Here is a 26,772-nt window from a genome sequence, read left to right on the forward strand (position 1 = left end):
TGTGACAGAGTCTCCATAGTGTTTTGATGGTGAGGTGGAGAACAATTTTAAGTTCAAAAATTGAATTCAGGAAATAGTGTAATTAAGCAAAACATATGGGATGATATAATATTACTGGCAGTCATCCTAGACATCAATTTTGAAGCTAAGTAAAAGTGAAGAAAGGGAAAGAGCTCTGCAGTAACAAGAAAAAAGTTTCGAAGATCTTGGAGCCTGGTGAAAGCTAAATTCTGAGCAATGAAACCCTTTGTCCCAGGTCATCCTTTCTCCAGGGTTACAAACAAAAGCAATGTTGCCCCTTTTCTCTTGAAGGATGGCTTGTGAGGTAAGATCAGGATGTAGCGAATGGAAAGCAGAGGAGAGGTGTGTTTCAGACAGAGAAATTTCATTCCCGAAGACAGAGGGCTGGGCTCACCCCTTCACCCTACAAAGGATGAAGAGCTTGGTGCATAACTGGACCCAGGCTCAGATGGCATCTGCTAATGGAAAGGCTGAGAATGAGAGGAAGGTAGTCAGAATGGTGAAAGGCATAGCAGCCTAAAACGCCAGACAAATCAGAAAGAGGTTTTAATAATTAAGATTAAGAATGAAATTAGGTTGTAGGAAAATAAGGACTTCAATATAGGCTCATGTGGGAAAATTATTTAATTTCCCTAGAAGACAATTTTGTAACTTGTGTCAAGAAATAATGTGACACTATGATTTTTCTTTTTAAAATTATAATAAGGTATTAATTAAGTTTCTGTATAGAGAGTTAATGGTGAGGGTGGTTATCTAAAGGACAAGTATGACATGAAATATTCTGAACTTCCAATAAGATGGTATTTATCAAGTAATTGTGGACCTTTTATTCAGTTATAGACCATGAAGCAATTAGAACAATGTTGTAGAAGTTGTTTATCTGGAAAGATGTTTATGGTACCTTGCTAACAGGTGACAAAAAGGTGGTTTAGCAATATAAAAAATATGATGCCATTTTTTAATAGCATAAAAACTGTAAGTACTGTGTGGAAAAATATTTGGGAGAAACCAACCTATAAATCATTATTTTTATTACATTTATAGCACATATCATGAGCTAAAGATAAGCATCATTTACTTGTTACTTGTATATTGTCTATTTTGATTGGAATAGAAACAGAGACAATGCTTGGCTGGACACCCACTGCACACCAATGCCTGCTACGGTATATAGTAGGAGCTCAGTAAAAGTTTGTTATGGTGGTTAAGTTTCAATAGAGCTTTGTTGAAGAAACGAATAAACCTAATAATGTTGTATTTAGTAATAAAACTGGTGGCTGGTACTCAGTTGATTTTTGTCTCCCTATCTCAGATTCCTTCTATCTATCCTCTGGTTTGTTTCGCATAAGATGTATTACATGCTTTGGAGAAAAAGGCAGCATGGCCAAGCCAAGGAGCAGCTCCAGATGATTAAAGTCAGCTTAAATATGCAGGTTAGGACTTAAATATGAAGGGAGATGAGAAGCACCTGAGTCTTTGGCGCTTGACCCCACACTAATAAAGTAAAGTAAATTAATGCACAGGTAGCATTATAAAAAGGAGGATTTTTACAGTGATCCAGTAGCAGGAATCTTCACAAATTAGCAACAACGTCTTTTTTATTGATGTTAACGGCTGTGAATGTTTCATTGGTGGATATGGTATGAATTCCTAAACCAATCTCTTTGCATTTTATTTATAGCTACTCCTGAACACTTGCTCTTATAGATAACCCTGCAATGGATATATTAGTGCGAAGAGCCATTCTCCTCATCAAAATTATACCCTATCGGAATATTCTAAGGAATGAGGTTTCTAAGTTAGAAACATACATTATGAGTGTGTTCAGAGGACAGGAGGGGAGTGACAGAAGCAAAGAAGAGTTTCCATTAGAAGTTACAATGGTTACAGGATGTGGAAATGGCTTTCTCTTTCAACCCAGTATTCACCACTAATAAAATGAAATGATCATGACAACTTTCATATCACATGAATAAGAGCTGGACGAACTGGACAGTTTAGTCCATAAGACTACCAGAAAACACCCAGAAGGGCCATTTCATCATTTTAAGTGCACAGCAAGCTGACATATGGAAGAGACTTTAGACTTTCAAACAAATATGACTATGAAGAATAAAATTAAGCCCAGTGATGGGAATTCCAAGAAAACTTCTAGCTCATTCGAAGGAATAATTTCTATTTGTTCAGGCTGCCTGCAGATGCACTGAATCAGACTTTTCTGCATCTTCTCAGAGAACAGAATATAACTGGTGTGACACCCTCAGTAGTTGGAGAGGAGGCTCCTTGAGGGGACAAAAATATGTTTATTTGCCTTAAGATTCCCTCAGAAATAAGAGAGTAACCCCACAGTAACCACCCGTGGGTGAGCAGAGGTCTCTCCATTGCTGGGATGCTGCTGCAGCACAGGCTGCAAAGTCCTTCAGTGCCCAAACCCAAGAGGGGACCCTTCCTCTGGGACCCAAATAAGAAGCTCTGCATCCCATCAACACTTCACCAAGTTTTCTAAGTACTTGTGAGTTTGCACCTTTGCCCTCCTACAATCATTTTATATTATATATACAACTTTTATTAGAGAAATCGTGGATTTACAGAACAATCATCCATAAGATACAGGATTCCCACATACACCACCACCAACATCTGGCATTGGTATGGAACAATAGTATATTTATAAAAATATGCTATCATATATATCATATTTTTATAAGTATACTTATAAAAGCATATTTTTTATAAGTATACTTATAAAAAGCATATTTTTATAAGTATACTATTAATTAAAGTCCATTTAATTAATTAATTTAGGATTCCCTGTTTGTGTAGAGTAGTTCCATGGATTAAAAAAAATTATTCTGTTTCTGCACATATATAATCTAGTATTTTTCCCTTTAATCATATTCAGATTTATATTTCTGCAGTGTTAATTGTATTCACACTGTTATGCTGCCCTTACCAGCATCGGTTACCTAAACATGTCCACCATTCCAAACAGGAGCCCTGCAGATTGTAAACCTGAACTTCTCATGCCCTATTATAAATATATGTAAAATATATTATAAAAATAAAATAAATAAAAAAATATATATTTAAAGCATATTTCTGTATAGCTACTTAACAGCAATTTTATATTTTACTGTAGTTATTTGATCATGCCATTTCACAGGTCACAACTTATTGTCTCCCCGTTATTCACTAGATAAAAGATAATTTTACTAACATTTGGGGGCTTCGTTCGCCTACCACTCCAGATCCATCTCTTGCTGTTCATCCATCCCTACAGATGAACTGATTAACTTTCAGACATTCCAGGCATCCCTATCTTGTGAAACTGTGCCATACTTTCTTGCCATCATGCTTTTGCATGTGTTGCTTTAACTGCTAGGAATAATCCCAATTTCTTTCTCAACTTCTCTAGCTAACTCCTACCTAGAGTTTAGGTCTTTATTTGGATATCCTTTCTTGCTCAAATCTTCACTGATTCCAAAATGTGGATTAGGACCCAACAACAGCCTATCCTTCCCCACCTATAACTGTAATTCCACCATAATGGCTTGGGGTTTTTAATATAATGGCTCTTCCTTACTGAACTTACAAATTCCACTAGGATAAGTACCCCATCCATCTTGTTTAATTTTATACCCTCATTACTTAGCATAGAGAGCTTGCAGATAGCAAGTGCTTCATAAATATTTCTTAAATGAATCGTCGATGGTTAACTTTTCGCAAGTCTGCCTTCTTCATGAATCAGTGAACTCCTAGAAGCCTTCAAAACATCGAATATGTTTTCTCTTTAATCCTCTTGCACTAGAACAAGGAGCAATCCATGTGATGAAAAGGATTAGATTGAATTAATTTTAAAATGTTGTTTTTCCTGATTTATTTCTTATGGCTTGGCATCAGTGTACAATCTTTCCCTCACTCTCTTCCTCTGTTTCTCTCTCTCTCTCTCTCTCTCTCTCTCTCTCTTACACACACACACACCACACACACTGAACAAGCTCTTATTCTTATTGCAAATGTTTGTGTTTGCTTTGAGAACATAGTACAGACAGGGCCTTCACCTGAAATGTTATATTGACAAAACAGTCTTTCAGCCTGAATCTACTCTGAATTCACTAATAGGTATGCAGGCTGTGGTCCACGGAAACACGTGGCTTATTTTGGCTATCATGTACCCTTTGAGTACCTTTGGTAATTGGCTGTGTTGGCAGAAACAGCCAACATTTTGTATTCAAGGTTCCAGTGGGCGCATCATGTGTTGATTGCTTTTTCTGTCAATTCATTCTGGTTGCCCAGTAATGAAATTGAAATGAAACTATCACAAATTGGTAGCTCATCAAATCTAAAGCAAGACAGACAGGCATTTCTTCTGACTGGGGAATATTCCATGTGGGTGTGGGTATATTTTACCCCTATAGTCCAGCATAGATGCACAATTTTTTTGGCAGGAAGTGGAAAATAATGAAATAAAAAGGATGTGAAATATTCTGCTGTATATAAGGATGTTGTGTATAAATTTACAAACTGATATTTCTTAAGGAAAAACAGTCAATGGCAGTGTGTGTATTTTTGTTAGGCTGGTATCCATGTCAGTGTGCATATAATATATATCAAATACCGTGTTTCTTCTAAATCAGTAGCTATACATCTGTGCCCTTTAGCTGAAGAAGAGGAGGCCTGAAAATAACATGGAAAAATGGGCAAGGAGTTTGAAAGAAGAGAAAATGCAGTCAACTTAAAGACAAGAGCTAAAAGAGGCTTACTTTTGGACTTAATAATTTGCTGAAACCTCAGATAACTCTTTGAGAAGAGGAGTACAATGAACAGAAATCTGCTTCAAAGGCTCACCCAATATGTAAGGAGTCTAGTATCTCAGGACCCCAATGGCAAACTGGATCCCAGTATGCTTTTACACCATGGCCTTCTTGTCTCCATTTGCCAGCATAAGCAGAAGTGGGTACTGCAAAATTCTGATAGCTTGAAAAAGTATTTATTCTAGATATTTCAGTAGCAAGCTTATATTTCTGTAGATAGTATATAAATATTGGCTGTTGGAAAAATTAATATACTTGATCTTCAAGGCAATCCTGTGAAGTTGGCCAGGCAGAAATATTTTATTCCCACTTTAGTGTTGGGGAACTATGACTATTTGTGACAAAATACTCATGAGACTACTCAAGATAAAAGTGAATGACAGTCCCAATCTCCAGACCAAGTTCTGTCCTCTAGTTATTAATTTTAGCAGTAGATGCATGAAGCATCTAGAAATCGTATATGGATTCACTTGAACAATTATCAAGATTAGTAAATAAATCCTCCTTCACTTTATCCAAACAAATATCAGTGGTTTGTTATTTCCCAGTATCCTCCCCAAAACACTAAACAACCCAAACCATTCCAAAAGATTAAGAGAGCTGATGTACATAAAAGAGGGCCAAGAAAAGGAATAACATATTTTGAGAACATATTATGGTTTGACTTCAATGCCAGGTGCTTCCCATATGCTACATTATTTAATCACGGCAATCCTTGGAAGTAGAAAATGTTTTTTTTTTTTTTTTTTTACGAATGAAGAAACAGAAGTATGTCTGAGAGATTACGTAACTTTTCCTAATAGCTGGCAGGTGGCAGATCTGTAACAAAAAGCCCAATTCCACCATTCCAAATGACGTACAGTCTACTTGCAATGGCCTTGGCAGAAAGTTTACACAAACCTCTTTCCTATTATAGATGATTGATCTATTTGTCACTGAGAAACAAGATGGCCCTGGTCAGGTTGATTTTTTTTAGAAGAAGTCAAACTTGTGTGAGTTACAATTTGTATGATTTTCTCACCGTATGACATTGGTCAACATGCCTGCATTTCTGGGTGTTATTCTCTCCTATGAAATGAGTGATTTGAATAAGATTATTTGCATTGTGTCTTCTAGCTCTAAAGTCATACCGTGTGATTCCATATAGCTCCTTGACTTGTGTAAGCTGAGTGGGTTTTTCTGGCATGTGCTTCACAGTAACTGACATTATAATTATGCAGGGACAAAAATGCCAACTTTAAACTAGGTTAGCTAGTCAAAGATTATAGTAAAAGTTTCTAAACAGGCCCAACTGCAACTCTGAAAATGATTTTTGATGTACTTCCCAAAGTTGTAGGGAATAGAAAAGAAGACATTTCAAAACTGTCACTTAATCTAGTTTTTTAAAAATCGAAAGCTACCAGAATAAGATCATTGATGTGCTAATGAACGTTGCAGCACTTATTCCTTTAAGCAAATAAACATTAACATAAGGGCAATGTGGTATATCACAATTGGACAGTCAGTGCCAAATTGCAGAATCACAAATCAATAGAACAGAAAATTCCACAGAATAAAGAGTTTATTCTAGCTGTTATTTCTTTCCCCTTGTTGTCAAAATAAACCAGATCAGACAGTCCAAGTTTCAGAGGTGGCCTTTTGTTTATACTACAGGAAATAAAATACCAATCAATAAATATCATAATCTTTGAGAGGAAAATGACATTAAGAGATGATCAGGTTTAATCTCTATGGAGGCAAATGATGAAGAATGGAGAATGAAGTGATGCTCAAAGTTATACAGAACTCGTTCCCAGAAAGAAACTTGAGACTCCCTGTTTCTGAAATTCAGGTCCAGTGTAATATTTTTTGCTACATATATATGCTATAACCATTGTGATTGATTCTTGCAATGGTGGCCCTCAAGATTTTCATGTCTCTCTTGCACTGGCCCTGGCCATATGTCTTGCTTAACTCAGTAAGAACAAAAAGTGCTTGTGCTTTGGAGCATTCTTGCTCTTGCTGCTTTGGAAACTTTTGGCACCATGAATAAATCCAGATTAACCTGCTGGATGATGTGAGAATTACAGCTGAGACACTTTGTCATCTGTTCACAGGTAATCACCCTCAGAAGTCTAGCTGAGAAGCACCAGTATGTCTGGCTGAGACCAGCAGACTATGGCTTAGCTGAGTCACACCCAACTGGTTGACCCACAGAAACAGAACTAAAAGAATAGCTGCTTTGAGCCACTAGATTTAGATCTCTAAACAGGACAAAATGTACTGATGTAAACAGTGAATGGAACCATCCACCCAGATGCCAAGTCTGACATCGTGAATCCTCTCTTCCTTATCACCACTCTCCTTGTCAAACTCTGTGCCCTGTCCCACAAATTCTGCATCCTAAATATTTAATCCTGCCTTTTAAATGAACTGCTGCACTTCTCATAATTCCTTTGCCTCTGTGCCAGGCCATACCACTATCATCCCTTGCCTGGATTTCTGTAAGAGCCCCCTGTCTCACAGTCCTGTCTCCATCTCTGCTAATCTTCAATTCATCCCCCACTCTGCAATCAAGTACATTTTCTGTAGTTCATATCCAATAAGAGTATTCCCTTGTTTCAAATTTCAATGGCTTCCTATCATCCTTAAAATAGCATTCAAACTCTTGAACATCATGAGTGATTCTCCTTTCTGCTTCCTTTTGAGTGATAGGATCTCTTCTTCCAAAATTGAAGTTATCCACAATTTGGTCACCTAACTAGAGATGATATTTACCAGTGGTCAGTCATGTGACTGCAGGTGAAGTTGAACTGACCTACAACTTCATGTCAGTTCATTAAAAGGAAATTGTTGTTCCCTACATCCTCCTTCCTAAAGATTGGAAATGGATGTGGTGTTAGGGAGCCACTTGGACCATAAGATCATGTGTACAACACCTTAAGGAATGATGGAGCAAAGATGAATGGAAGATGGGTCCCAGGATAATCTGGTAGAACAGATCTGCCTACCCATGCTAAACCATTCACTTTTCTCTATATGGTTACACAAAAGAGAAATAAACTTCTATTTTATTTGAGATATTGTATTTAGGCATGCTCTCTCTTTCTCTACATACATATCTTAACAGTCTCTTATTCTGTAGCCTAATGACTATCCATAATTTCAAGGGATATCTGAAGTATGGTCCCTGTCACTGTTCTGATCCTGCTATTTTTCAAATCGTTTCACCTTCTTAGGCTATAATGAGCTGCTATTCGTGTACTAGAAGTTACCACCAGAATTTCCTACCCAGCCTTTGCTTTGTGTCACTGCTTTGTGGTCATCTTCCTTCTTCATCTGCCTTACTGCTACTCATTCTTTTTGCCTAAACTTGGATAACACTTCTTCTACAAAGCTTCCTTTGCTCTCTCCTAAGTTGAACTAATTTTCCCTATGTACAACTGTCATATTTTAACTTTCTATCAAAGTACAAATGACATTCTACTTAGCATCATTGTTGCCTCTCTGACTAAAGGATAAAATCAGTGACTGTGAAAACAGTGTCTATGCATTCACTATTATAGCTTCCAACAGTAGTGTGGTACCTGGCATTTATTGGGAATATCAATATGTTAATTGAATACATTAATTCATAATACAAAAGCATGGGAAAAAAGACTGGAAAGAAATATATATTTAAAATAAATGGTAGTTATTTCTGGGCAGTAGGATAATAAATGATTTTTTTCTCACTTTATTTTGATATTTTGTGAGGTCTCTGGAGTATGCTATTCTACACTGGAGTGTGCTGCTGCTACTTTTATGATCATAATACACAGTCTAACAAATTTAATTTTCTAAATCTGTCTTAGAAACAAAAGCTTGCTTCTAGCCTTGATTTACATACAACCAGGAATATAAATACTACCTGAGTAAAATTTTCTTCAACCTATTAGTTCAGACAACTATTGTATGCCCAGGCTGGCAACAAGGAAATATGAGTACTGTAATTGACTGATTTTGAAGTTCTATCCCAAGATGAAGAAAATCAATATGCTCTGCTCCCCTCATTTCCTTAGACACATTTGTGTGTAATAAGAGAGACACTAAGGTTTATGGATGTGGGTTATATATATTCCCTTGGTGCTAATTTGCAAAGGCTTATTTTCCCTCTTCTACCTAAGTTTTCATAAAAGCTATAAGGATTAGAATTGTTTTGCAACTGAAATTTTACTGTGGGGAAATTTTGCTGTGGGGAATTTTATGGTGTGGTCACAAAGGACATCTGCATGGAGCTGGATTTTATGATCTCAAAAGTGAAAACCACCCCCATTTTTCCTGGCCTCCAGGATACATCTGTAAATGTGCAGATCATGTGGATTTGAGAAAGTAGAGCACCTACTTAATTTCCTCCCTGTTAAAGCAAATGCCATGCAATAGGTTGGCTTAAACAATGGAAATTTATTGGCTCATGGTTTTGAGGCAAGGAGAAGTCCAAAACCAAGAACCTCGTCAATGCGATGCTTTCTTTCAGAAGGCTATGGTGGCATTCTGGAGCTGGCGACCTCCGCTCCTTAGCTTTCCTGTCACGTGGCAATGTACGTGACACCCTCTTTTGCTTCTCCCTTTTCTTCTGGATTCTGTTGATGTGTTGATGTTCAACTTCTGGCTGCTCCCTCTTGCTTATTTTTTGGTCTGGACTCTGCTTCTGAAGGACTGCAGTGATCCAGATTAAAACCCAATCTGATTCATTTGGGACAGATTTTAACTGAAGTAACATCTTAAAGAGATCTTATTTATGGCGGGTTCACACTCCCATGAATGAGTTACGTTTAAGAACATGTTTTTCTGGGATTCACAGCTCCAAGCCAACGTCAGTACCTATTGGAAATATTTGTTTCTCATGCACAGGGCCAAACTGCTGCTCAGACAAGTTGTTTTTTCTTTCAGCAGCTGGAAGATTAGTCTCCCGTTTTTTTGTTTGTTTGTTTGTTTGTTCTTTTTTTTCTTGCCCTTGAAATTGTTATGTTAACTTGATTGATTTAGGCTTGTTTGCATTCAGTTATGTATTTCTTGTTACTAAACTCATTCTATAGGAGGCAGGGTTTCAGTATATGGGATCAAAGAAAGTCTCCCTGAAAATCTTCAGTTTAATAAGGATTGGTCATTCATTCTGATGAGCTTTCCTCATTTTCTCCTGGAATGAGGACAAATGCCATAGATATATTTTATAGAGAGGAAAGGCAAGGTTAAGACAATGGCAGAAATTAATTTAATCTCCTACTCTAACTTTGACTACCTACATCATTCAAACCAACAACTAGAACCCAAAACTGATAGTTCACCATACTTTCGTATTTAACCTTGAAATATGGTTTTGAGCAATTTAAACCGATGCAACCCACAAATTCAATCAATATAAAGAATCTGTTAGTGAATGAGGTCAATTTATTTACCAAAGAAATGGAAACAGTGTAATTGTGTCACCCATTCTATAATTATAACTAAGCTAAAGAGCACTAAAGGAATTGGTGTAGAGGACGAAAATGTTGTGTGTGTGTGTGGTGGTGGGGGGGTTCTTATTAAAAGCACAGTTTAAAATATTAAGTATCAATTTATTTCCAATCACTTGTTATATACTCAGGTCTACTGAGTGTATTATTCACTATTAGTGCATTGGCAGGCAAAGGGAAACATTTTTAACAATCTGCCTCTGGTATGTATTCTCATGTTTTTGTATTAGAAACCCTACGGTATTCCATCACAAGAATAGAAAGAAATGAAAATCAATCAGATTTGGTATTCCTCCAGAAGCACTTCAATGGACTATTTTTGATAAAATAAATAGGCTATTTCCACCATAGAAGTCAGAACCTCAACCCTGAGGTCTTTCCTGTGTTGATGTGTTCTCCACACAACATTTACACTAAAACTGAGAAAACATATAACAAATAAAAACCATGAGTTTTGGGGTTGGAAAGTTACTATTAGATGTGTAATTAAACCATGCATTTAGTGCTTAAATTCCCTCTACTGAAGTCATTTCTAGGGGTGCCAGGGTAGTTCAGTGGTAGAATTCTCACCTGCTATGGGGAAGACCTGGGTTTGCTTCCCAGCCCATGCACTTCCCAAACAAACAAACAATCAAAGAAAGAAAAAACAAACAAACAAAAATTCCACATAGAGTGCTGCAATAACAGGATATTCACATGGGAAAAGAATGAAATGTGACCCACATTCTACAGCATAAAAAAATTAAAGCCATTTCTAGAAATTTCTATGGGTGTGATCACTGCCAGTATCAGGACACTTGCTAGTTTTAGAAGCAGTTGATTTCAACCTTGGTCAACTTTATCTTTTCCTTTTATCAAGCTGTAAAGTTATTTACATGCTACCTAACTTGAAACTCCAATACAAAACAAACAAGTAAAAAACACCTCTGTAATGAAATAATATATATTCTTTAGATGAGGATAAAGATTAAGTAATTTTGCCCAGGACCAAAATTAATAAATGCAGAACAAATTTTAGAATCCTATCAGCCAACTGTGGTTCATGAGCTGCCTGTTTTTATATAGTGAAGAATGGTTTTGCATTTTTAAATTGTTGAAAAAAAAATCCAAAAAAAAAATAACATTTTATGACCTGAAAATTATTATGTTCAAATTTCAACATCCATAAAAAAATTATTGGAACTCAAACTCACTCATTCACTTACATATTATCTATGGCTTCTATTGTACTACAACAATAGAGTTGAGTAGTGGTGACAGAGACCAGAGACAATGCTTAAAACATTTGCTATCTGACTCTTAATGGAATAAATTTTCTGCCCCCTGGTCTAGAAAAATCTTGTTCAATCTAAATGTAGTGAAAGGCACATATGCATTTTAAATTTTCTGGTAGCCACATTAAAAAATGTAAAAGAAGCAGGTAAAGTTAATTTCAATAATGCATCTTATTTAATGCAACTTGTCCAAAACATTATAGCAGTATATAATCAGTATAAAAAGTTATAAGTGCCATATTTTGCATTTTTTCCCAACTTTTCTAGATTTGGAGTAGCCATTTTACAAGTGCTTAATAACCATGTGAGGCAAGCAGCTGTCATATTGAACAGCACAGGACTAGGAGAAGTGCCTTCTTGTGTTAAGTAAGTATTCCCTGAACAGGTTCGTATTTTATTGAGTTCATTTTTTCTGAACTTTTATTTTAGTTATTCTTTTCCCACCTGTTGAAGGTCTAGGTCTGAGGTGGTTTGCTGGAGATGGACGTTTTGGGTGTCAGGGTGTAGGAGTAAGGTAGTTCTTAATGGGTTTGTAGCTCTGGGGACGGAGACAAAATCCTGGAAGTTACATCTAGGTGGGATAGCTAAGGCTAAAATTCAAAGCTGTGTGAACACTAGAGAAGCCATAAGCCCGAAAACCGAGATGGAGTTTTGGAGCCACTACAGTCAAAACTGAGTGACTCTCTGTCTCTCACTTGGCTGTTAGTTCACCATCAATTGTTAGTAGAGGGGCTCCTATCATCACAACTTTTATTTTATCCTAATGAAACACCTCATGAAACTCCTTTAACTTATCCTTCTACAGTAATGTCTCACGTTTGTTCCCTATTACGGTCACTTCTTTTGAGTGGGCACTCATCTATTTCTTTCCCAGTTAAAATTCTAAATTCCGAACCAAAGCCAGTAATCTAGGTATTGGCTTTCCATTGCAAAGTACAAGGAAATAGCTCTTTTGCCGTAGAGATAATCTTCCTGTTAATGCAGTTTAAGTCTAATTAGCTTTCTTGGCAGCTACATCTCACCGTTAATTCTTATTATACTCAAGGGAAAATATCACCCCTATGTCTTCTTTTAAAGTGTTGCAATTAAAATCACACAAGCCTGTCTTAAACTTTAGTAGGACTTCTTTTCTTTCTTACTACTGTGCTATGATCTAGAGGCTCGGGCTACATGGAACACTGGTGTCTGACAAAAACAGGATCGTGTTCTCCAATTCCAATAAAAGAATGTCAGTCCTCTCAGTTTGTAGGAAGAAAAGAGAAATTGATTGACAATAGTATCTTAAGTTTATATTATTTTACCACATATTTTCCTGAATTTTTATCATTATTAAACATTTTGAGTATTAAAAGATAATAAAATGCATAGTGAAAATTGTTACTGGAAAAAAAATCAGAAAAAGCTATTCATTCATACTTTATTCAAAAACTTCTGTTTTTTTGTAGACTTGTGTTCACAGAACTATGACCTTCTAGTATTTTAAATTTGCACATTTATGTTTCTTGGTAGTAAAATTGTTCCCAGATTTGAAGCTGAAACTAAGCATATAAAAAATGTATATCATTAAAAAACTCCAGTTGGATGTTTTAGAGAAATAACGTGAAATTCTTTGTGCTCCACTGCCTGAATAAGTTGAAAAGGCACTGTTCCAGAATGTATTTCTTTTTTTTCCAGCCTAATCCTATTCTCTCTTTCTTTATTGTATCCACATCAAACTCCAGAGTGTAAAATAGATAATATATAAGTGCCTAAATATAAGTGTACATATCAGTTCTTAATTTTCCCTGGTTCAAGCTATACAATAAGGCAATGTTTACTGCTACAGCTTCCAGAATGTAACAATTTAAAATTAGCGTAATTACAGTTATAAAACCATGGTCTATATATTACTCCTCAATAAATACTAGCTATACTAATGATAATTTCTCCAGTGAGGCACAGACTGCCAGAAAATTCAATGATAATAAAAAAAAGAAAGACATAATAATATAACAGTGGTAGCTAATATTTTTGTGGGTTTGCTATGTGTTACACACTGTGCCAAGGATTTTATATATACATATATATATAGCTCTCATTTAATCCTCACAACTCGATGAGATTAGTCTCAATATTGCTCCCAGTTTATAGCTGAAAAAACAGCTTCACTAAGGTTAAGCGACTTTCTCAAGCTTACCAATATAGAAGAACACTGATATCTCAAGTAGTATGTCTCACTATTTTTTTGCTTCTTTGTTTGTTTTGGTTATCCTTTGTGAAACTAATGATAGAAACACTTATTTTGCTATGATGGCCTGTGAATTTTTAAAGCAGATTTTTGTGAAAATTCTACTTTTCCTTCTAATTCTCTAACAAAAACAACTTTTACATCTGCTATTTATTTTCCAAAATAAGTTAAAACTCTGTCTTGAAAAAAATATCTTTGCAAAACCATAAAATAAGTGACAACAACGGTAGATAATAAGCTTTATTGAAATAGTGCCTTTTCTCTAAGGAATGGAAAGCACAAAAGGACAACACGTTCAGACTTGTGCAATTTATAAATAATAAATAAATTGTGTTATTGATCATAGAATTACTATCTTCCCTATTGAGCTTGCTTCTTTTCTGGTTTTCCATTTTTTGTTAATGGGACACCATTCTCACTGTTACTTGCATTTAAATCTCATTATAACCTTTTACACGGTGTCTTCTCTCTTCCTCACATGCAATAACTTATTAACTCTTTTAATTTTGACTGAACAACAAACCCATCCCCCTTTTTCATTTTCATTGCCATAGCTATAAAAGAGGCACTTGTTTTGTCTTTCCTGTTGTAATTGTCTCCAAATTGGAATTGACTGACCGGGTCTCTCCCTCTGATTGACCTTGGATATTCTGTCAAATTACTTCCCTGAAGCACAGTTCTGCATAGCAGCTAGGAGAATATATCCTGGAGTTAAACTTCTAGGGTTAAAATTCTGTATCTATCATTAATTTAGCATATAATACTGGGCCAGTCTCTGAATTACTAGGTCTCGGTTTTCCTATCCAACATAGGAATAATAATATTGCTTATGTCACTGAGTGTCGTGACGACTACACAAAATAAAATACATACAGCACTCAAAATAGTGCCCAGAACAAAAAATTATAAGCTATTATCAGCTATTATTATATTCAGGTGAGAGGAAATTTGAGGATTCTACATTTCTAAGCATGGAAGTCAAGGCCCTCTGTATCTGATTTAATTGATTTCTCAATCTTGTTTTCTCATGATTCAAACTCAATTCAATTTAACATCTATTTAGCCAGAACCCATCTAAGCAATGAAGGGCTTTAAACCAAGAAGATATAGATGTTACCCTGAAGGAATTTGACATCTAATAAGTCTAATAAAATCAGATATAAATAACCATACTACAGTATGTCAAACACCACACCAGTGGTATAAACACCATGTTTTATAGCACATAAGTTTTTTGTGTGAAAAATGATATTGGGGAGAGGCTGAGAAAGCTGCACTGAGAAGGCTATGTTTGGGTTGGGCCTTGTTGTAATGGAAGGACTCCACCACACCAAGCCATTAATGCAAAAGAGTGGAGAGCATGAAACATTAAAATATTAAAACATTAAAAAACCCTCTACCCAGCTATATAGAGCTACATTATATAATTTCCTCCAGTCCTTACCAACTGAAGACTAACTCTGTCCTTTCGGTTTAAAATTTTCATTTCCCCCCCTCGACTTTTACAAATTGTTTACATCTCCCAAGACCTAATTCAAGTGCTGCATTCTCAAGGAAGCCTTGATTCCACTAGCAGGAAGCCCATTTCCTTTCTTATCCCCATGGCATGTTAGCTGAATCTTTCTGTGGTGCTTCGTGTATTCCATCTTCAAAAGTACTTATGTGTATACCATAACCCGCTGGAATTTGGAGCTATGTATAATTTTTTAAATCTCTTACAACTCATTTGAACAATTTCTAGTAAATCAATATTCAGAAAACATTTATGTAATTGAATGAATATTGTTTTAAAGATAGCTCAGGAAGAAAGAGTACTGAGGACAGAGCATATGTTAGCCACTGAATTCCTGATACAATATGTTAAAATGCATTTGGATCACTATCAAATTATACTAGTGGAACACTAATGAACAAAATTCTCAATTGCAAGGACATTATTTTCTCCTTTAATATGAGTCTTAGTATTACTTGAAATCCAAGAATTATATACACTTCCTATCAATCTGTGCTAATTGTTCTGCTGTGTGGAGATTAGATATAAACTTATTCATTCACTTGTTTATTATGTTATGGAAAAAATATTTAAACGTATCCTTCCCCATTTAATGCTCATAGAAATTCTAAATCTCCTTGACTGGATGTTTTCCTTTAAAACTGTTAGAAAAAGAAAGAATGCACAGGCATTAGGGATCAGAGCATTGTAATTTAAATGAGTAACTTCTGCAAAGAAGGTCAGAATTTGAGATTACAGGTTTTGCTGAATATTATATTTGGCTAAAGAAAACAAATCTCAGCAGTTTTGTTTATTTGAATAGTGCTTCCAAATCCACTTTCATTTGCTAGAGTGCTGCAAGACCCAGCAGTCAGGGAGGGAATCCATTGCATGTAGCTTATAGATATATGATAAGCGATCTTAAAATCTGGGTTTATTAGAAATGACTGAAATGCATCGTAGGGCAGTGGTAACTGCAATGGTTGGTTTACCAATGAGTGGGGTGGAATTAAAAATGCATTAAAATTTATACAAAAGGAAGCAAATAACAATGAGCCTCTATTGGTTTTGACAAAGTTAAACTGTTATTTTGCTTTGTGTGGCTAATAAAATAAAACCTATAAAAGTAAAGGAAACATTCCCTTTTGGAACTTGAGCAATGTGAAAATCTATTATTAATGAAATGGACAGCTTCTTTATGCCTGTGAGTCATATATTCATTAACACACACACACAGTTATTCATGGAGGAAGATGGGACCTTCCTTTAGAATGGCTAGTAATCCATTGATTCTTTTTAATGACTAAGATTTCATCAAGCAGAGCAAACAGAAATAGAAAGTGAAACATAACCCCAAGGGTGAGGGGAATAAACAGCTATGGAAGTATCTATGAATTTTAATTACATACGTAAATATTAATTCTCATTATTAATTTCAAATCATTCCTTGGAACTTTCTTCATGAAGTTTCCAGAGTCCTAGTCTATTCATCCACGTGTTCCATCTATTCATACATCCGGAATTATTTACCGAGGAGAGGTAAATAGAAAATAAAGAATCATTGCCCTCATGCAGTTTGTGGCTTACTTATGGAGGCAAGAACTAAACAAATAATTTCACAAATATCTAATTACAGTTGGTGTAAGGAGTTCTGTGGGAAAGCACAGGGCACTGCAAGCAGGCCCAAGCTTCATGAAACCAGGACCTATGCAGTTGCAAAGAAGCTCGTGTTCAGAAGGACGACATGCTTGGTTTAATGTTCTCCCCTTGCTGCCTGGAAGTTCTTAATTTTATCTTTTAACTTGTGTTTTGAAAGTGAAGTCCAGTAGGACAGTGGAACATGCTGATGAGCAGAGAAGACACACATCATATGTGTTCCCACCATTTCTTACTGCCCTGTTATAGGAGGCACAGAATTCTGGTGAACACTATTCCATGTGGAAACTCAATGAGACTCAAAACAAGTAGGTCAGTAAGTGCGTTATAATGAAGACTGGGTAAACAGGAGAGCTGACAGCCCCTAGAGAACACACTTCACTTTATAACCAGAATTGACCTTGAATGCAGAAAGATGGCACTGACATTGTCAGTAAAATGAAAAAACCAAGGAAGCCTGTTACATTCTTTCTTAGTTGAGATTATTCTTTGTATGCTGAAAGTGATGACATTGGAACAAAAGGGAAGATAAAAACAAACCACAGTTCCTTTCCCCTCGAGTTCTTCCTGATTTATCAAGTTGAAGGTAAAGATGTTGGTAGAATTTGCACATATTAAGAAGTGAAATTCAAACAGCTGAGTTAGTTTTGTACACCGTCCCCACCATTCTGGTAAGAATGAAATGCATATGAATTTTCCGAGCTACAAAATAGGAATTGTGTAGTTCCTATTTCTGCATGAGTTAAATACTCTTGTATTTGTAGTTAAAGTTGGCATTGTATAATATAAAGATGAATGGTAAAATCCATGCAAATACAATAAAATTTTAATTTTTCTTCACTTAGAATGACATTAAATAGCAAATACAAAAACACTATGACAAATTGAGAGAGGATTGGTGAAAAAGAGAAAACTTACAATACTTTTATGCTGCTTTTGAACAATGGGCCTCACATTTTCATTATGTACTGGGTCTTGAAAATTAAGAAGCTGCATCTGGCTGTAAGAGTTGAACTTTGCTTGTGACGTTAGGGAAGAATTTTCTTCCAAGGAATGATTAAACTGAGATAAGAAGGATGCACAGGAGCTGGGCACGTGCAAAAAGGAGTGAGGGTGAGGATGGTTGGCTATTCAGGCATAGGGTCAGATACAAAGGCACTAAAGGAAGAACGATCTCGGAGTGTTTGTGGACTAGAAAGTATCAATGTGGTTGGAACTTAGTGAGCAGGGAAGGAATTGCACAGGAAGAGCTTTCATTTGCACCACGCTGCATCTCTTGCAATGGGCCTCACATTTTCATTATGTACTGGGTCTTGAAAATTAAGAAGCTGCATCTGGCTGTAAGAGTTGAACTTTGCTTGTGACGTTAGGGAAGAATTTTCTTCCAAGGAATGATTAAACTGAGATAAGAAGGATGCACAGGAGCTGGGCACGTGCAAAAAGGAGTGAGGGTGAGGATGGTTGGCTATTCAGGCATAGGGTCAGATACAAAGGCACTAAAGGAAGAACGATCTCGGAGTGTTTGTGGACTAGAAAGTATCAATGTGGTTGGAACTTAGTGAGCAGGGAAGGAATTGCACAGGAAGAGCTTTCATTTGCACCACGCTGCATCTCTTGTAAAAGGAAAAATGTTAGGGTTGAAATGAGGATACCTGGAATACCCACAATTGATTATAACGAAAGCCACCCTGTTTGTAGCTATTAGTATGTGCATGGCACTCTGCTAAGTGACTTACTGACATCACCTTGTTGGTTCTAATCAACAATGAAGCAAAATGGGATTCATGAATTTGCTATTTAAATAGGGATTTATGAGGCTCAGATACCCTAAGACATTTGCACAATGTCATTCAGTCAGTGAGTGGTAGATGAAACATTCTGTCTGAATAGAAGCTAAAAAGTAAGTCTGAGGAGGGATGGAAGCTGGTCTGTCTTGTGTGCTGCTAGATTCTTGGTACATAGACTGATGCCTGCCACATAATAAGCTCTCAATAGCCATTGAATGAACAAATGATTTGAGTAAGTCTTACTTGGCAAATTCATTGTGTCTTAGTGACTTCTAATGTATTATGGAGCATTTGGATAGGATTTTCATATACTTTGAAAATCAGTGTTTCTTTTCAAATAAGCAATAAAAAGTGAAAGAGGAAAGTGATTCAGTGGTAGGATGCTCGCCTTCCATGCGGGAGACCATGCACCCTCCCCCCCCCAAAAAAAAAAAGTGAAAGAGTATGGTTCATTTGAAAGAGAATCAACAGGAAGGCAAGATAAAGATTTGCCATTAATAAGAGTGTGACCTTGGGTTCGTCGGTTCCCTCTCAATTCTCTGTTTCTGCAGTGCAACAGAACAGGTCACGTGTGAAATTCTTTCCAGTTCTCACATATTGACATTTGCCTATTCTGTTAACTGTCTGGCAGTAAATGAACTCAATTCATAAGGCTTTTCTTACAACAGAGAGAAAAAACAAAATAGGATCCTTAAATTCTGAAGCACCAAATTCCTCAGACAAGCTTATTCATTTGCTCATTCTCTTAACAAGCCTTTCTGAAATGTGTGCTATGTGGCAGCAAGAAGTTTCCTGCTAAAATGATGAAATGGACAATGCTTTCCATTTCCGGAAAGAGCCAGACCTTGAGGCAGTAAAACATGGGTTAGAGTTCATCTGCTACCCAAAGATGGCAAAAGCCAAATCTCTTTCCACTTTGAATCATGACTCAGGTATCCAGCAGAGCCAATGCTGCTGTAATGTGGAGTAATATGCCAGCGCCCTTCAGAATAAATCTTGAACTGTGACTCATTTGATTACTTTCCTCCCTTTGACTTTCCCTTGGCAAAAGAGCAAAGGCAGACAGCTGTAAAACTGCCTACACAAAACAAGGTGTGTGTGCCTTCCTCTAATAAAAGCAAATCCCACCGACACAAAGGTAAGCACGCGCTCAGGAGGGGCAGGCCAGGAGTGACCTTAGGCCCTGGTGAGGGGGTTGTACCTCACACAGGCCACCAGAGGCAGATCCTGCCTGAAGATGAGGTGGCTGTGATGCTTCTACATTGATGTTCATTTTTTTCTAGCAGAGTCACAGGCAGTCTTTAAAGGAAGTGAACATCCCAAAACGATGAAGAATCAGGCATCAGGTTCCCCAGATGTTAGGGGAACTTCTAAGAAGGCTGATATTTAGAGAGAGAAGTGAGGGAGGCAGCTTTACCTATTAACTATTTATGAAGAGCAGAAGACGTAAGAAGGATGCAAACAAATAAACATTGAGTTAGCCCTAACCAACACCTGAAACAGTCTAGTAAATAATATGAATGGAGCCATTCTAACGTTGAAGGGTTGAATGAGTTAAGGACACGTTCACAGTTTTCAGAGGCCAGGAGACTGGCAGCCATGACAATGCCCCTCTAAGCCCCTCAACTTCAGAGAACTGCGCTGCTCTGAAATCAACCGCCACGTTTGGGCCAAGGGCATGTTTCCTTTCAAGTGGCTTCCAGCTGATGACGGAGCACGGCAGGCCAGTCTCATGGAAAACAAGAGACTCATCTGACAGCTGACTTTCACTTAGGGCCTCCCTGACAGGCCTGTCGAAACTTCCTTAGTCTGCACGGAAATCTAAAATGCTTCTATCCATGCTCCTTTCCGTCTCTCCTGCACTTGGGGTCAGACGTGCATCCTGGTTTGATTACCTCAGCTTTCCTCTGGGCTCCCTCCGCGTTTACTTTCACAGGCATGAATCTTTAAAAAAACAAAAGCAAAAACAAAAAACCTTGCACTTTAATACAGCCTAGTGTCATCTTCTTGGAGGACCTGAACTAACACAGAGATGCCGCTGGTTTCTGCACTCAGAAACAGGCTGAATGAATGAGCCTTGTACTTAATCTGGTGAGTGAGCTATTGAGGAGAAAGCCAGCTCAGCGCATACTGAATTGAAAGTAATGTGAATAAGCTGAAATATACTGAGTATTAACTATGTGTCTGGCACTGGACTAAATGTTTCTCATGACTTATCTGATAAAATCTTTTCAGCAAATCCATGTAGTGGTTTCATTATAAAGTGAAAGGGGACCAGCCCGTCCTTCTCCAGAACAAACAGCTTGTGATTGTTGGAGCCAGAGTTCCAGTCCTGGCCTTTATTTTATTTTGTTCAAATTTTAAAGCCCATGCTTTGACCAGCATACATTAAAACCTCCATCAGTGGTCTCTTTGATATCTTTTATATGGTGAGAAAATAGTACTAATACACCAGAAGAATAAAGGCACTTACTTTACCACCACTAACACCATCATCATCTTCATCATCATCTTTATCATCATCATCTGTCTGAACTCTAGGGATGCTTGCAATTAATCAAGCACTTAAATATGAATTCTTCCATTTCATTCTCAGGACCATCCAGAAACATAGGCATGTCTTGGAAATCAAGGCCAGAGATGCCTTCTCAACAAAGTCCAGCATTCTTTTCACTGTATCATGCCATCTTCTTCTTTATGCTTCTTCTTTATTGCCAAGATGAATAAAAGATGCTGGAGATCTTAATACTTTCTGCATATATCACCATTTAACTACAAATAAGGCACCAGGAGTCTTGGTCTAATAGCTTTACTCAATAGGACAAATATGATGTTCGTCTTCCAGTAATAGTTTTTTCTCCAGGACCAGGAGGGTTGGGCAATTTGGGTGTATTAGAGGAAACCTTTGTCTCCGGGTCAAAGTCACCAGGCTCCAGACCAAGTCAGTAATGATCAAATGCCAGTGTGTCTGACAGATGTCTGGTGGCCTTCTGATAGGGTCTCTAGCCAGTCACTTGTGGGCAGCCTTCCATGCTACTTTTGGTGCCTGCTGCTGTTTATAATGGCAGTCCCAGCAGAAAGGCTGGCAGTTCAAAGAGGCATGGAGACCCTTGGCATTTATCATTCAAGACCAACACTTAAATCTTAATTTAATAACAGATGCCCAACCAGCAACAATTTCCTTTTCCAAAGGAAGGGTGTTTCTTTGGCCCATTTGCCCCACTAATTGCCCCACAACGTTCTCTTTTCCAACAGTGAGATAAAAATTTACCTTTGAATTAAACACAAGGTCAGACAACATAAGCCACTGTGAGCAGTCATTATATTTTCTGTCACTGGACCAATTAAGATTTCCAGCTGTCAGTTTCTGATGTTGCAGTTCCATAAAAAGTGACACTGAGAGGCATTGATCTGTGTCAAAGCTGCTTCAGTGGGAAAATTGGACCAAAAATAATGATAATTGTCATAGGACGTCACACCATTAAATGAAAACATAAAAAAGCAAAATGCTGTGGAGAATCTCTGCAAAGTCAGCCTCCTTGTTGAGGTGAGACCACGGTGTCCCAAAGCACACTGTTTCCGTGATCATGTAGCTCTGCAGTGGATACCCTGCCTAGTAGGTTACAAGATAAATTCTGCCCGGTTAATACTAATTTGCTTTGAATTGGATATCCAAACCACGTAAATATGTTTAGACCATGAAATTGAAGTTGAAGAAAAGAACAACACTTATTGGGAGTGAAATGGGGAGTTAGTAAAAAAGTTATAAGTACATGTCATATTGATTATCCCAAGAAGAAATGGAAAGCTCCAGGGAGCTCCATGCTTCCCAAATGATTGAAAAGAGAAGAGGCAGAGAATAATAAGTAAAAGTGAATGGGTGAGGGGGTGCAAGGGTAGTTCAGTGGTAGAATTCTCACCTGCCTTTCGGAAGACCTGGGTTTGATTTTCAGCCCATTCAGTTCGCAGAAAAGAAACAAACAAACAAAAAATTTGACAAATCATATTGCAATAAAGGGACACATAGAGGGAAAAATAATGAAATGTGACCCCACCATATAGTATACCAAAAAAAAAAAAAAAAAAGTAAATGAGAGATTCAGGTGAACTTAGCATAGGATGAAAGACTGGAAGGGTGATTTTTTTTTTTCCCCCTGGAACTGTGAATCCTGGCTGTGGGAGAAAAATCGCCAAAGAATGGATACTGATTGTTCTAGTTTGCTAGCTGCTGGAATGCAACACACCAGAGATGGATGGCTTTTAATAAAAGAGGATTTATTTTGTTAGTTCTTCAGAGGAAAGGCAGCTAACTTTTGACTGAGTTTCTTGCTTACGTGGGAAGGCACAGGGTGATCTCTGCTGGCCTTCTCTCCAGGTCTCTGGGTTCCAACAACTTTCCCTGGGGTGATTCCTTTCCGCAGCTCCAAAGGCCTGGGCTGAGCTGCAAGTGCTGAGATGAGGTATGCCGAGATGCTTGGGCTGTGCTACGTTGCGCTCTCTCATTTAAGCACTGCCCAATTAAATCAAACATCATTCATTGCAGCAGGCACACCTCCTAGCCAACTGCAGATGTAATGAGCAACAGATGAGGTTCACGAACCATTGGCTCATGTCCACAGCAATAGAACTAGGTGCCTTCACCTGGCCAAGTTGACACCTAAATCTCACTACCATACTGATGTAAAGAATATATAGTCTCCTGATTGCCTCAGCTCTGAAAGGTATTGCTAACTAGTTGGTATCATAGCTGAGTCTTCAAAGGTGATCTTATAATGACTGCATCATTTAAATGTTTATTTCTTTGAGGGAGAAGTTCATTATTTTACATTTTCCTGAGCTAAGAACAAGAATCTAAGATTTTGAAATAATTTTGAATTAAATTCAAATAACCGTTTTTTGTCTGAACACACTGTCATGTTCAAAACTGGTTTCTTCTTAGAGGGTACAACACATCTTTCCGTTTTTAGTGGTTTCAACTTGGTTACTCAATAAAATAGGAACATAGATAAGAGAATCTTGCTCTAATCCCAAGATATATGTAAAGTAGGTCATTCCTTTCATTTATTTAAAAAGAGTGGAGTCCATTGGAGCAATTTTATGAAAAATGCAAACACCATCTAACCTTTGTATGACTGTTGCTGAATATTCTTTTCCAGCCATCAGCCTTCAGGAGCATTGATGGGCGGGAATGAATGTCCTAGTAGATGTGATTCTTTGGGAAGTGATAAGCTAGTGGTGCACTGGAGCCTTTTGTATAAGATCACAAGATCCAAATATCACATTTTTAAGATTGTAAATTGGTTATTGAATGCAGCCATTACTAACAATTAAAGTACATACATTTATAATTAAATGAATTATCTTAAAAACAAAGGTAGTAGCTGTTAAAAAATCATAACTCCCTAATTGTTTCACTACCTTTTGCTATTCTGCGTGTCTCATATCTGTAAGGCAGAAATACAACACAGCGGTGTGCCACGTCTCTTCCCAATTCTGTGTTCAGTGATATCACCTTGGTAACTTGGAATCTACCATGGTGTGAATATTTATACCATGGAAATCACCAAATGCTATCAATCAGGCTTGATTCATTGTTTGGTTCACTTCTAGACTTTTTAAGGTGATGAACAAAAACTGTTAATGCAGATTGATCTTAAAAGTATTTTGTGTCCGTAGGTGTTACATTATGATCAACACAGAATTGAAGAAACATTCTCTCAGCTTTCAAACATGGATATCTGATTCAGCAAGGAAGTTGTTCATGCCACTGATGAACAAGTGAAGTTCTCACATAGGCTATCGTTGTATCAATATTGTCTTATTTATTAACATTAACTGAAATATCAACCAATATTTCTATTGGAACTACACTCTTTTGCATTGCAAAAATAGATTGGCTTTGGATACAAGAGTTCAGCAAAATATCAATGAATGCATTCTATGAAAATCAATAGGCTTTTTGCAATAAAGAGTATTGCATATTTTATTAATAATTATAAACTGTGTGATACAATATATCATACAATTGTATACTTCACATCAGTAAAATTTATAACAATTTTATGTACATGCATATAAATGTTTTATATATATATTTTCTTTCTTTGGGTGGGTAGGAGCAGAGGTTATTGGCCAGTAAACCATTGGATAAAACTGACTAGCAAGCTAACATCAAAAATAGAGGCTCTTGGGTGGGCCATGGTGGCTCAGCAGGCAAGAATGCTTGCCTGCCATGCCAGAGGACCCAGGTTCGATTCCCAGTGCCTGCCCATGTTAAAAATAAATAAATAAATAAATAAACAAACAAATAAATAAATAAATAAATAGAGGCTCTTACAAACCAGGCAAGATAATACATCCTTGCCATATAGAGGAGCAGAAATCACATTAATTAATCTTTGCATTGATTCATGATCCTTAAGCAGCCTTCACAGGAGCTGGGACCTCTGTTCTGAGAAACCTGGAAAATGCATTTTGCTGTGTCTTTCAAGGTTGGCACTTGAGTGAAACCCAAGCAAACAAGAATCTTCTGATGAAAGCAGAATTCTGAATGGAACTTTGAATCGAGGAGGAGTTATATTTTCATGGATTCTTTTCTGCATCTTAAAGCACCTTAAATACTTTCAGGATGCTGTAATTTCTCTCTTCCTCAAGAAGAAAAAAATAATCAAGTATAATCTGCGTTCCAGTCAATGCGTGTATTTTTAGTTCCACGTTAACTATGGGGTGTTTTGCAGTGACTTTCTTATAGTTGCCTTCTATAGAATCATTTTGAGAGAAATCCTCGGAAGTGCTTTTAAAACAGAATTCAATAGGAATATTCATTCACCATTTAGCATATGTATAAACATTAGCCATCTTGGGCAGCAGGTGTAATACTTAAATGAAAGGAAATGTGATATTAAATCCGATTAGAACTACCACGTGTTTATTCAATCATTCTTTTAGCATGCACTGAGCACTAACTCTATGCCAGGTGCAGAGCTTAATGCTGGTAATAAGAATAAATCAGATGAATTCTCTGAGACTTGGGTCATCTCCCATAATACTCCCCTTCCTCACTTTGATTCAGCCACTTTGTATTTATGTGATGCCATTTGTCTTGCGCCCCTGAGTTTTGCACTGACTGTTCCATTTGGGGTGCCCTCTCCCTGCACATCTGCATGACTGTCTCCCTTACCCCCCTCAAGTCTTTACTCAAATGTCATCCATTCAAGGAGGCTTATCCTATCCAATGCATTTCGTTCTTTAGCAACTAATTCCTTAGCACTCTTTTCCTAAGCACATATATATTTCTGAGAGACTATATGCTTTACGTGTTTAAATGTGTCATTTATTGACAAATATCTGCCTGCTCATACTAGTTATCCAACAAATATTTGTTAAAGAAATGACCATGATACATACAAGGGTTTTTTTTTAATTTCCTGTATCTTAATTCTTAATTTCTGAAAGACCCTCCTCCTGTTTCTGACCTTTACTAACTCTATCCAGGCTATTTTCCTTCTCTTGATCAAACTTCCTTCCATCTTCCTAATATTTTTTCCATTGCCTTTTGTCTACCAGGTTATTTGCTTTCATTACATCTCTAGAGTGTTTACATAGGTCACTAAGAATTTATACTCACAATCACCTTCTGTTATACTTAAAGAAAAACATGCCGTCTGTAGCACGATATGATCATATATAAGACAGTTGAGGAAAACATGGGTAGAATTTAATATTCTTTATTATAGAGAGGAAAAGCAAAGAGAAATTTGAGCTGGATACAGGGAAAAGGTCCACAATGATCGGGATGGAGAAAAATAAGACAAAGGAAATTTCTCTCAAAGATCCTCTGATTATGAGCAGTCAGATATCACTGAGGTATATTAAAGGGCTTCTGATTCAGAAACACTTTTATTCTTCAGAATTGTTCCCTTCCTAAGTGCACGGCGCACTAGTCTAGCACCATGGACACATACAGTTGGCTTAGGAGGTGCCATTGTATGGAAAAAATGTGTTTGCAAGGAAGGTTTGGGAGTTTG

The 26,772-nt window shown here is 37.0% G+C and overlaps 1 long non-coding RNA gene across 1 annotated transcript in view; it reads left to right on the forward strand.

Moving 5' to 3' along the window:
* Positions 1-25,330, forward strand: part of LOC143643758 (uncharacterized) — a 74,170-nt gene extending 48,840 nt beyond the window's left edge. The window contains exons 2-3 of the long non-coding RNA XR_013156378.1: positions 11,851-11,949; positions 25,237-25,330. This is a non-coding gene — a long non-coding RNA (uncharacterized LOC143643758). The remainder of the gene's footprint in view (positions 1-11,850; positions 11,950-25,236) is intronic.
* The last annotated feature ends 1,442 nt before the right edge of the window (positions 25,331-26,772 follow it).

This window comes from Tamandua tetradactyla, chromosome 8, assembly GCF_023851605.1.
Source record: "Tamandua tetradactyla isolate mTamTet1 chromosome 8, mTamTet1.pri, whole genome shotgun sequence".
In the NCBI taxonomy this organism is placed as follows: domain Eukaryota; kingdom Metazoa; phylum Chordata; class Mammalia; order Pilosa; family Myrmecophagidae; genus Tamandua; species Tamandua tetradactyla.